Below are 12,898 nucleotides of genomic sequence, written 5' to 3' on the forward strand. Positions count from 1 at the left end.
TTATTATAACCTTAGATTGCCTCAAAATGATAAAAAATTACGGATACGTATCTCTAAACTAAACGTTATTTCCAATATAGTCTCTACAAAAAAAAAAGAATTTTCAAAATGCCTATAACGTCATAAAACATTGAGAAAAAAAAGGAGACAATTTTAATTTTATTTTCTAAGCACATTTGCTGCTAAACTGAGTATTTTTATACCTAAAAGTACCTTTTATGATTACATTTGTATTCAAGTTGTTTTTATATTCAAGTATTAAGTGCACTCAGCACATTTTGTACACACCTTTTAAGTATATTTACACAACTTAAGTACAAATGTATTCCTCAGGAAGTCCGCCCTATTCTAGAGAATGCCAACTTTGTTATAGTCCTTGAGAACTTGTCACCTTTTGGCTTTCTTTCGAAAGGTATTTTTTTGTTCTTCTCAATTTATCATCATCTCATCTTTAATTTATCACATCTTTTTAAGCGTTATCAACTTTCTAGTACACACTTAAAAATGGACTCCAAATTTTATAAAAAACTAGTCCAAATTTTATTTTGTTTTATTTTTCAAAAGAATAAGAAGAATTACAAAATGTTTATTGATTCGTAAAATATTACAGCCGTATAAAACACTTTTCACCATTAAAATGTTTATATTTTAAATTTAAGAGCTTCAAATCTAGCCTTTAAAATGAGCTTTCCATCTCAGAATGAATTCGAGCTGATATACAGGGTGTATACGGAGGAGTGGTCGAAACTTCGGGAGGTGATTCAGCAGCTCAAATGCAAAAAAAAATATTCTATTCACTTTGGCCCGATTCTTAATAGTGTCCAAGATAATTGCATTTTTAACTTTTCCGTCGATATTCGCCTTTTTCACCATAAAAACGGCCGTAACTTTTCTATCCTTAATCCTACAACAAATCTGCTTATTCCAAAAGAAAGAGCATTAAATTTCCTATAAATTTGCTTGGTACAGAGCCTCAAAACGATTCTTATAACAAAGAAATGTTTTTTTTTTTTTTTTTTTTTTTTTTTTTTTGCGCATCAACAGCTGAGGTCATTAGCGCCCGGAGCTTTTTCCAGTGCACTGCCGGCCTCCGGACAGTGTTCTCTCGTTACAGACAACACTGTCCATCACCGGACAGTGAGCTGTAAGAAGCTCCTAGGAAGAGAAAATCTAAGGGTCAGCTGCTGGACTCGAACCCGGGACCTCCGCGTGGGAGTCCAGTATGCTAACCTCATAGCTAATCCCTTCCCTAAGAAATGTTTACTTGAATGTCTAAAAAATTTCGTTTCGATGATTTTCGTTAAAATTTTCAACTGCATTTTCTCAATGGGTAATGAATCAAAGAATCACATAATTTCAGAAAAAGTTGCGCATTTATTGAGCTTCAAGATCATATGGATTTTTTTTTGGGTTTTTAATAAAACCCTACCCCGAACAGAGGGGTGTAAATGCAGAAAACTGGGAATTTGCGTAACCGACTTTTCACTACTAATGTACTCAAATATCAATTTCTACCATTTTAGCAACCATTTTAGTTTAGAACAATTATTATTTTATAAAACGGAAGTAAAAAATAAAGTAGCAATAAAACACAGAAGTAAAAAAGTACAATAGGCAGGTGCCTAGTTAAAATTGCTACAAAAATCGTTCGAACTATTCAAACTTGACGACGTGGGAAAGAATTGTGGCAAATTTTTAGTTTCTTGACTACAATTGTTTGTGCAACATATTTTAACGACACAATGGAGGTTTTTTTCATCAAAGTTAATTAATAATAATTCAAAACCAATCAATTTTTGGAGAAGGAACAAAAAGAAAATAACCATTTTATTTTTGAATTATTATTAATTAACTTTGATGAAAAAACCTCTATTATATCATTCAAATAAGTTGCACCAACAATTGTTGTCAACTACTGCGTTTTATTGCTACTTTATTTTTTACTTCCATTTTATTAAATAATAATTGTGAAAAACTAAAATGGTTACTTTTCTTTTTGTTCCCTCTCCAAAACTTGCCATTTGAGTAAATTAGTAATGAAAAGTCAGTTCGCAAAATCCCAGTTTTCTGCATTTACACCCCTCTGTTCGGGGTAGGGTTTTATTAAAAACCAAAAAAAAATCCATATGGTCTTGAAGCTCAATAAATGCGCAACTTTTTCTGAAATTATGTGATTCTTTGATTCATTACCCATTGAGAAAATGCAGTTGAAAATTTTAACAAAAAATCATCGAGAACGAAATTTTTAGACATTCAAGTAAAAATTTCACTGTAATAAGAATCGTTTTGAGGCTCTATACCAAGCAGATTTATAGGAAATTTAATGCTCTTTCGTTTGGAATAAGAAGATTTGTTGTAGGATAAAGGATAGAAAAGTTACGGCCGTTTTTATGGTGGAAAACGCGAATATCGACGGAAAAGTTAAAAATGCAAATATCTTGGACACTATTGAGAATCAGGCCAAAGTGAAGAGAATATTTTTTTTTGCATTTGAACTGCTGAATCACCTTCCGAAGTTTCGACCACTCCTCCGTGTACACTCTGTATAATTCGTTCTATGATGATTCATAGCTCAACTTCGAATAAAACTTACGATATACTTACAACTGGTTCATCTTCTGCACTTGATTTGTCATTTAGTTCTAGTATAGAGATAAAATTATTTACCTTTGAAATAAATGTACCTAATGATTTAGAAGAGATGTATTTTGGTAAACCACAAACTGAAAATATGGAATCCCAGTCAACAAAGCAATAGTCGATAGTCTTAACAATAATTTCTTCGAATAATTTTAATTCGGCAATGTACAAAATTGCACAACTGAAATCTGATTTACCACTGAGTTAATAATAAATAATAAAAATATCGATTATACATACTGTAAAAAGAAATTGTAAAGAACCAGAGTTCTAACACTACTACTGGCTGGACAGAAGTACAAACAGCACTCCGCGATGATAGAGAAGAAACGCCATTCCAATAAAATATTCAACCTACAGATAAAGTAAAATTAAAAAAAAAATATCATTTGGAGTTCCTGAAAAAGGAAACGTAGAATCAATTTTCTGAAAAATAATTGGGCTTCCTGGGCAGAGCCAACCATGTATCGTAAACTACTGTTATCGTCGAGTTAATTTATCAAAAAAATATTTGTTTATTCTGTATTTAAAACTGGTAAAATGTTCCTAAAATAAGAAAATATTGTAATTATTAATTATTAGCGAATGAATGAAAAGATCTTAATCTATTCATCTACTTTTTTTTAATGTTTGTAAGGCGCGTCAATATCTGAGGTCATTGGCGCCCGAACCTTTTTTTCAGTTCTCTCGTTACAGACAACACTGTCCATCACCGGTCAGTGAGCTGTAAGAAGCTACTCTAGGGTGTTATAATTTCGGTTTTTCATACTAATTCTCACCCTTACTGCAATTGTTACCATTCAATAAATTACGGAAGTTCTTAAAATAAAGTAGACCAAATAATTCTAAGGGCGAGGATTTTACTATGATTTATGAACTACACGTTGGCAAAAAGCAAGGATATTGCTATCGAATTCCTCCTTAAACTTGTACGGCTATGATACTGAGATCTATCTTCACAAAAACTTATCAAACATCATTTTTTCCATATTTTTCAAATAAAACTAACATTCAGGTGCACATTTACATCCAAAGTGTTAGAAAATCATCCATTAATGTTTTCAATAATCATTGGTATTAAAGAGGTGGAAAATTATTTGGCGTAGAGGGAACGTAAACATAGCATATCCCCCAAAATCCTTCGACAAAGATTAATTTTCCTAAGAAGAGCTTCTAAAAGTGTTAGCTATAACCATAGAATGTGAAGATGAAGAAAATATTTAGAGCAATTACGTGGCGAAAAAACTTAAAAAATACTAATTCTTGTCTAAAACCATAATAGTATCAAAGAATAAGCCTCAATAGTATCAAAATTGAATACATACCAAGCTTCTTATCGTTTTTGAGTGATGCTGTTGCCAAAAACACAGACCATGCGCCCAAAAAACTTTAACCGTGTTTTAGGGAAGTTAACACGTTTTTTCTTAATGAGATTCAGAAGAGAGAATACAAAAGGAAGGAAATGATCACGTGTTAAAAAAACAAGTTACATCTTTTTATTCAGGTAATAGGGATGTTTTTCTAATTATTTTAATAATAAATTTCGTATTAAGGGACAGTGAGATATATTATAGCACCAGAACACTATTTTAATCAAAAGGCTCCATTGTCCGCATTTAAATCAGGAGGCTCCATTACCTGAATTTAAATCAAGAGGCTCCATTGTCTCTATTTCAATCAGGAGGCTCCATAGTCTGGATTTAAATTAAGAGGCTCCAATGTCTGCACTTTAATCAAGAGGCTCCCTGCATTGTCTGAATTTAAATCAAGAGCATTTTAATCAAGAAGCTCCATTGTCTGAATTTAAATCAAGACGCTCCATTGCCTGTGCTAGAATAAGATAAGTTACTAACGTCTCTAAACAAACATTATACAAATTGAATTTCATTCATCAACTCAAGATGGTGATGTTAATCTCAAAAGAATCATCCATAAATCATTACTTCTTCATCTTCCTTTCAACCTCTAAGAAGTGACAAAACATTACCTTACTTATTCCAAAGTGAACCAGCTTCAGCGATCTTAGTGCCCCTGCGGAAATGCCAACCTAATAACACAAACAACACTTTCAACGTACACAATTTTTCTAATAAGATTTGCAGAGAAATGTGCCGGGTGTACTTGAGTTTCCCAAACCATCACTTCAAAAACGCCAACATTCATTATTAAAGCCTTCTGCGAACAACCACTGATATAATTAGATCTTTTAGGTCATTGTAGTTCAGTTTTTAATCCTTCCCTAATCTTCCGCTAACAGAAGAAACTTATGCATTAGCAATGATGTATCAAATATAATTGCTAAGTGAATAATATATTGATTTTATGTAATAATTAGTGAGTAAAAAAACATTAATATCGGGAAGTATAAAATACAGGAAACCAATACAGATAGAATTGTAGAAAAGGAAGTAAACACCAATCAAGCGACATGCAGCCTTATTAGCGATGTGGGTTTGGCTCTCGTTTGAAACGAACCGATGATACCATAGAAAAGCTTCGACAAGCAGTCTGTTGTGAATACAAAGAAACATTTCCAATCGAAGATCGGTTCCACATAAAAACCACTGTGTACTTCTCTCGTCTGCTTTCTCAAATGAAAACTCAATTGAAACTCTATTTAATTTAGAAGAAAGGGAAAATGAAAAAAAAAAATAAATAAATAAATTAAAGAGGAGAAATGGAGAAAATCTTTGATTTCACCTCTTATTAGGGGTTGAAATATAATTCTATACAAAGTAAAAGCTACAAATAGCTGTATCGTTTACAATTAGAATATTATCCCTAATTATTTGTCATGAATCTGTTCCTCTCAAAGAATCTGAGGAGAAAAAATCTTAATGAGAATTGAAAAAAGAAAATATTATTACCTTCCATTAGTTGGAAGAGTGTAAAAAAACTCATTAAATTTATTTTCATTGCTAATAAGGTGAGATTATGCTTTTCCCACTAAATTGATCAATTAAAATGGGTTCGTTATAAAAAATACATAAATTATCCATTTGCGTACTACGAATTTTCTTTTTTTTGTTCCTGCACCTTAGAAGAAAGGCGAAATTTGTTCCTGCACTTAGTTATGTTTTAGGGTAGCAGTTGAATGAAATATTGAGAAAAGTAAATGAGTAGTTCAAATTTTGATAAATAAAGTTGAAGCTTAAATGAAAGAGAAATGTACCTAAAATTATAAGCAAAGCGTAAACCTGCGTAGATAAGTGCGTGGTTTAGTTAGCAAGTTGACCAATGGGGTTGACATTTCATCATTCCAATGCAAGAGCACAGTTCGGGAAGCGGTATTTTAACATGAACGAAGAGATAGTTTAGTGGTTTAAATTGTGGAAAGTTGGGTATTTCGAAATGGTTTTCTGGAAGGTGTCAAAAAAGGTTTAATGATGATGATGATTTTTTTTATTAATTTAAGAAATATCAACTGCTATTGAAATAAAATTTTAATCATCTAAATTAGACGTGATTTCAATGCTCTCATTAAAATCAGAAAAACTTGGGGAGGATTCCTGACGACAGTTCTGAAGCTCATTAAAAATAAACAAAACTGTCCATTGAACGATGATGATTCGACATTTTGTTGGGAGTTCAAAGGCAATAAAATAAATAGAAAGAAATTTGTAAAATTAAAGATAAAAACCAACATCTGAATGAAATGTGTTCATTTATTTTTAAGATTTTGGATTTTTTTTTTCTTTCTCAATTTATTTTATTTTTTTTGGAAAGGCCTTCAAGGGTCTCATTTTTATTCTTAGTTTCTCCCTTTTCTATCCTTTTTTATGAGATTAATATCAGATTTTATAAGATACTCATCTAACTGATCTAGCCTCTTAGGTGGGCGATCTTCTTATCTTCTGCCTCCAGGCATACCTCCTACGCTGTTCGACAACGGCTATAGTCCACTCGTATTAGATGATCTTCCCATTACAATCTAGTTTTTTTACTGATGTCGCAGATAAATGCTATCATATAAAGCTGTTGAGCTTCTCATTCTTAAGTAAATGCCTTAGAGTACTCTACTTTCTCCCATCTGTCTCGAGTTCAGGCAAAAGTCACCTTGCCTCTTTGGCGATCTTAACACCACATATTTACAGTTTTGAGCAGTAAAATGTTGTGCCCGCACTGAGAATGCTAAGGATTTCAAATCTTAGACGGAGAGCGTAGAAGCACCAATTTCTGACGCCACTTCAGATCTGATATTTTCATATCACCATTCAGAAAACTCCTGGACTTTGAAAGACCTCACAGACCTTGCTCTTGACCTTAACAATGTCCTAAGTTCCTAGCATGCTTATAATTTAGTTTTCTGCCCATTTCACTTGGAATCATTTTTTTTTTTTTTCCTGTAGTTTTAAAAAATGTATGCAGATTATTTCTGCCACAACAACACACGAGGTATAAGTATTATGTATGTTCTTTATGTCTTTATAAGTTCATCAGTTACTTGAATGTATCTCTAGACCTAGTTTTTGGATTTTTATAAAACTTTCTTGACAAATTATTTAAAATCAGGATATCTCAAACTATTCATTTAATATTTTCACTTCTTCGTATAATTGCAGTAAAATTATAAATTGAACACAACTAGAAAAAGTATTGTTTTCAAATAGTTTCATCCATCAGTAAGTGCAATGTGCGCTGTATTTGAACGCAAATATTACAAATGCAAAAAGATTATTAATACAAACAAGAAAAATGGCCGACATCCAATTTCCATTTTGTTATAATGAAAATTATTGGTCTTCATTATTAACTTCGCTAAACATTGGTTTTCAAGATAATTTTAATGAAATTTTCTCATGTTTTTTAAGTGTTAGGATTAAAATAATAGTTCTACGAACAGTTGATTTTCCAGTAATAGAAACTAGAGGAAGAAATAGCCTGGTATAACTTCTTGGTAATTTAATTTAGCCCACGTTCAAACGAGGTGGAGCACTTCAACAATATGTGGATTGGAAAATGTGAACCAGTTTCCAGCAGGTGGATCTACCAACACTCTCTGGAATCGAGAATTACGTAAACATAATCCCTCAGCACTAGTTTGCTTAGTAAACATTTACATTAATACAGTAAAGATTGTTTTCTTTAATTTCATGTTATTGAATGTTTGCGCAATGTAAGCAGCAAGTGAAATGAGATGATGTTTGCATATCAAAGAAATCAAGAAGACTTTAATTAGTACTATTGCAGTAATGAGCAAGCTGGTCGCAAGGCCGATGGGATGTCAGATGTCGTCTAGATGAAAGTTTACCCTTGAAAAGATTGCTGCAGAAGGATTCAAGGATGAAAGCAAGATTTTACAAAATTTGACAAAGCGAGATTTTTTTGAAACTTCTATTCACCCTTTGGCAACCTGTCGTTTAACAATAACAGAATAAACCCACAGAGACTGTGTGATATGAACAATCTTTTTGTGATTGGTCTAGAATTGGCCCTGTGGGTTCGTTAAGTTACACAAATCAATTATTTTCTAGAGGCTCTATGGTTTGGGAACTGCTTGAAACTTGGTGAATGAAATGGTGTTTGTGCAGTTAGGCTGGATACTTTTAGGGACACCAAGTGAACAATCGAATTCCCTTTTAAATTTAAAAATTTGAAGTTACTTGAATATTTATTTTTCAGAATCCATTTTTTTTTTTTTTTTGTCACTTTATTAGCCATATTTACAACTACAACAAATGTTGCATCAAGTAAATTTGATCGTACAGGTTAAGTTCACATGAAAGTCGTGATAAGAGTAATCACCCATTGGTTGAAATTCTTTCTCGGTGGATATTACACTCACATCAGTAGGTCCCTAGGCCACTTCCGCTTCAAGCGACGAGGAGGATTGTCGAGAAGGTGAGGAGAGGAGAGTTGTTGGACAAGAGGATTAAGATGGAAAGCTAGGAGGCTGTGAAAGTTGCGATAGCGAGACTTTATCAGATCAGAGACAAAAGAGATGTGAAGGTCAGTGTGAATGGTAAGGTTTGAAATGTAGTATGGAGCATTAAGGATTTTCCCTAGGATTTTAGACTGTAGTGTCTGCAGGCATTAGTAGGCGTTTTCAGAATCAAATCTGAAATTTCATATTAACCCATCAAAGCGAAATTTAATAAAGCGAGATTTTAATTTTTTATTTAATCTTTCAAATAGCCTACCAATATAGATCAAAATGAAACATATTACGTTCCATTCGCCACGATTGGATAACAATCTGAATCGCAATAGTTCATTAGGTGTACCAATGTACTACTATTTACCAAACTTTATGAACCGAGGAGTACCTTATTTATTTCATTTATGCATTTCCTTTGTACAATAGTAAAGAAAAGTAAAGTAATTGCCTATTTTTTCAGGCGGGCTGTACGTCCAACTACCAATTAGGTGTCGTGGACGTAGGCGACTAGTAAACATACTTTACTGTAAATTTCTTTGATTAACCTTTAAATAAAATCCAAGGCCTAAGACCGGGAATCGAATCCAGTATCACAATACATATTAGCTTCGCAGGTCTCGCATCTAACCGCTCGGCTACCGCCTTTGTACAATTAGTATAACAGCATTAAAAAAAAGTGTTTAATGTTTAAAAAACATGGAAATAAAAATTGAAATTATATAGAATAATATATTACTTAAGAATAATTGTAAACATAAGAAATCGCATTTCTTACTTTCGGGTTTTCAATTGGCCTTATTGTCCACAATTAATGACTCAATCTAAGATTATAAATCAGTTATATTGTCGCTGAAAGGCAATATTTAAAGTGCAGCTATTGAGACGAACTAATTGTTTATATCTTTTTGAGCATCTATAAAGTTAATTCACCAATCCTCGTCAATACATATCATTAAAAAAAATCTAGATTTCCAGGTTTCATTATCTGTAGCTATATTGCTGAAGTTAGAAATATCACTTGATGAAATTCATAATCTATTGTATCTTCTCTCTTTTATATAACACTTCATTTCCTTAAAATCCGATGTCAGTTTTATTCTTCAGCCACCTTCTTCTTAAGAGTTTTCTTTTCCGCTGCTAGTTGTCTACCTTTCACATTGTTGGTAAATCCTGCCCTAAACTTCATCCAGAAATGAACTGAAACATGTATTCAAGTGTTTTATTATCCAATTCAACAGGTAAAAGACGTTTTGATAATTGCAAGACATTCTTGATAGATATGCCGTTTTTCAAGTTTTAAATTCACCAGTATTTAAATTTATAGAGCAGGTACTATTGTATGAAATCACTTTTAATTAATGTAATAAAAATTAAACCAAGTTAATTAAATCTAACAAATCAATTTAATAACAATTTCCATTAGCTGATGCGATTGATCTTATTTGAATGGACGTTGCCAGGTGAGATATATTTACTTTAAAAAACAAATTAGCAAATGACAATTACTGGAGAATTACTTTAATTGTAAGGACAGACTTTTAATTGGAACAAATTGGACTGAGGATTATTCTTCATTTCCTGAAAGTTTAATGTAAAAGCAACAGTGTACAACAGAGAAAGCTTTCAACATGATTTGCAATTCAAATGTAGCAAAAACAAATCACTATATAAAAAAAAGTAAATCAAATAAATAAATCCTGCGTAAAGAATGATTAACTTGGAAAAAAATAAAACGACAATATTGCTGTACAAGATAAAAACTTATTTTTAGTGAAAACAAGTCTTTTTGAAAAAAAAAGTTTTAAAAAAATTAAAACTAACGCGTTGAAAGTTATCTAAAAGTTCAAATATGTTTTGCAGTTATATACATGGTAAAATATAAAAGCTTTATTTATAAAGCACAAAACTTTTTAATTATGTAAATTAAATGATTGTTGTATACTTTAATTTATGCAAAGAAGAGGGGAAAAAACCTGCCGGAATTTCACAGTTGTAGAATTCACCTTCTATTAACTAATTAATGAATTCTGTTATTGTTATTATTATTATTAAATTGAGTTAGACGAAGAATGGATGGTGGAGAAAGAAGTAGAAGAGAACTCAGATTCCGCCTCGCTAAATAGTTCAATTAGCTTGCATTCGATTAGATTCGAGCTCTTTCTATCAGGCACACTGCATTCCAATCGCTTAGTATTCAATTTAGATAAATGCAAAACACTGAATTATTGCCTCATTATAATGCGAATACGAAGAATATTCTAAACAAGGGAAATGCCATCTAATGCTACAACCTCTAATTCTCTGCCATCATTTCGATGCTCGTCGAAACCTTTGAACATTTCTCCCTAAATCGAAGACTAATCGTTTAGTTTGAGAAGTGTACTACTTTTATTAAACACCTTTAAAAATTTGACGCTCTAGTTGTTACCACTTAAACCAGAGCATCGACTTTTTCCGAGGTCAGACATCAGCTGATTCGCTTTTGTCTGATGAAACGAAAAAAGAATGTATTCTCTTTCTTGCCTCTTAAGAAGCGCACAGCTTGCTGGAGAGTAAATAGGTGTGAGGTGGCTTTCATAATTTCCGCTACTTGTGCAGGTGGTGAATGATGATTGAATGGGATTGAATATGATGATTGAATGGGAATTTATTCGACTAAAAGTTTTCAGAAGCTGCCACGAAAAAGCCTGCAACTTAAAGCCGACGTTAGGAGAAGTGCTCAAAAATAAAGATTGATGAGAGGTAGACGAACTTTTCCTTCTAAGGAACATAATTCTCTCTAACGTTTCATGTGTGACTGGATCTGAGTCTGTTAAAACTTGCCACCACCACTCGTAAGACTGGCTTCGATGTAGAATAATTGTTGAGTCTACGGTACGGAAACTTGGAGTATATCTTTACACTGCTCACTTGATGCCCCACAGAAATAAATATGGAAATAATATCAGGAATTTCTTCTATTTAAATTGTTAATGACATGTTGGATGATTTTGATAAATTATGGTAAAAAGGATTTGAGAGGAGAGAAATTATTTAATTTATATTTTAGCAAAAAATTAGTAGTAATTCGTTTACTACGGTCAAGACGAGTCTGAAATTTTTTAGGTTTTTTTTAATGACAAATATTAATTTAAAATAAAAATGGTTTATTTCGTTATTGCTAAAATTCAATGTTTCAACAATTCAACTCATTTTTTTCAATATTTTAATTGTTATTGAAATTTTCATTTTCTTATTCAAATCTTGATACTATTATTTCTTTTTTAAATTAATTTCAAACACAATGGCCCTTTCAATATTATTATCTTCTTTCTTTTTATTGAGAAATTTTAATCTTAAGTATTTTGATATTGTAAAAAAAAAATTGAAATGAAATAGTTGAAAGTGGCCAGTAAACTTCTTAACAAGTGTAAATAAAAATTTCCCAGTTTTTTATTTGTAGAAAGTGTTCAGATCAGAAACTTGTATTTTCTATGGATATTACGAGAATATAGATGCTGAAATCGGAATCATGTTACTTGTTATTGTAAGTACATTTTTAAATTAAACTTTATACTAAATTTACTTTTTCTAATCTAAATCCGATAGCTAAATTTCGTTAAAAATAGACGATTTTAAGCATATTAACTTCTGAGGAAGTTTCAAATAACTACAACCTTTATTAATGTATTATTTTATGAATAAGCATCAAATATTGTAGGGTATGTCCTCAACACAGTCAGAGTTGAGGAGTTCAGTTCCAATTGATAATGGTGGTCAGAGAAGAGACCCACTGTCTTTTGAACATCCAGGAGGTTACAGGAGGAAGAAAGACGTTGAAACGAGCATGATATTATAATGAATAGAATTTTCTGCAATGAGTTTGAACCACTTGTGAGGTAAAAGAAATTGTTTAGTTGGTTGGAGAATAGTTTGATAGAAGAAATATTAAGGAGTATTATCTATAGAACGACTTCAACGGTTAAATTCTTTGGAGTATCGAGTGCTTGATGGAAATGCACTGTATGATGTCCTAGACTATAAAAAATACTGCCGGGATTGGCCATGGCCATTCAGTATAATCTATAGCTTGCTATTTAGAAACAGCTTCTTTACCGTACGACTGTCGCAACCAAAACATTGATGTCCAAAACCATTCAGATCCTGAAACCTGACCACTCTAGTATAAGATGATTTTCTGAGCGAAGAGTTTCTGAGAATTAAGGATTTAAAGTGGTATCTACAGAGGCTATTCAAACTTTGTATCCCTCTGAAGGCTGATACAGTAGAGATGGATGGATATTTGCAAGAAGAAAATGAATATTTCCATTATAAAAGAAAAAGTGAAAATTGCATTTGTTACAGTACATTGGTGATAATAAAAGGAAAACTGAGTGCTTT

Source organism: Rhodnius prolixus, unplaced genomic scaffold, assembly GCF_049639745.1.
Source record: "Rhodnius prolixus isolate KJV_2025 unplaced genomic scaffold, Rpr scaffold_2, whole genome shotgun sequence".
NCBI lineage: Eukaryota > Metazoa > Arthropoda > Insecta > Hemiptera > Reduviidae > Rhodnius > Rhodnius prolixus.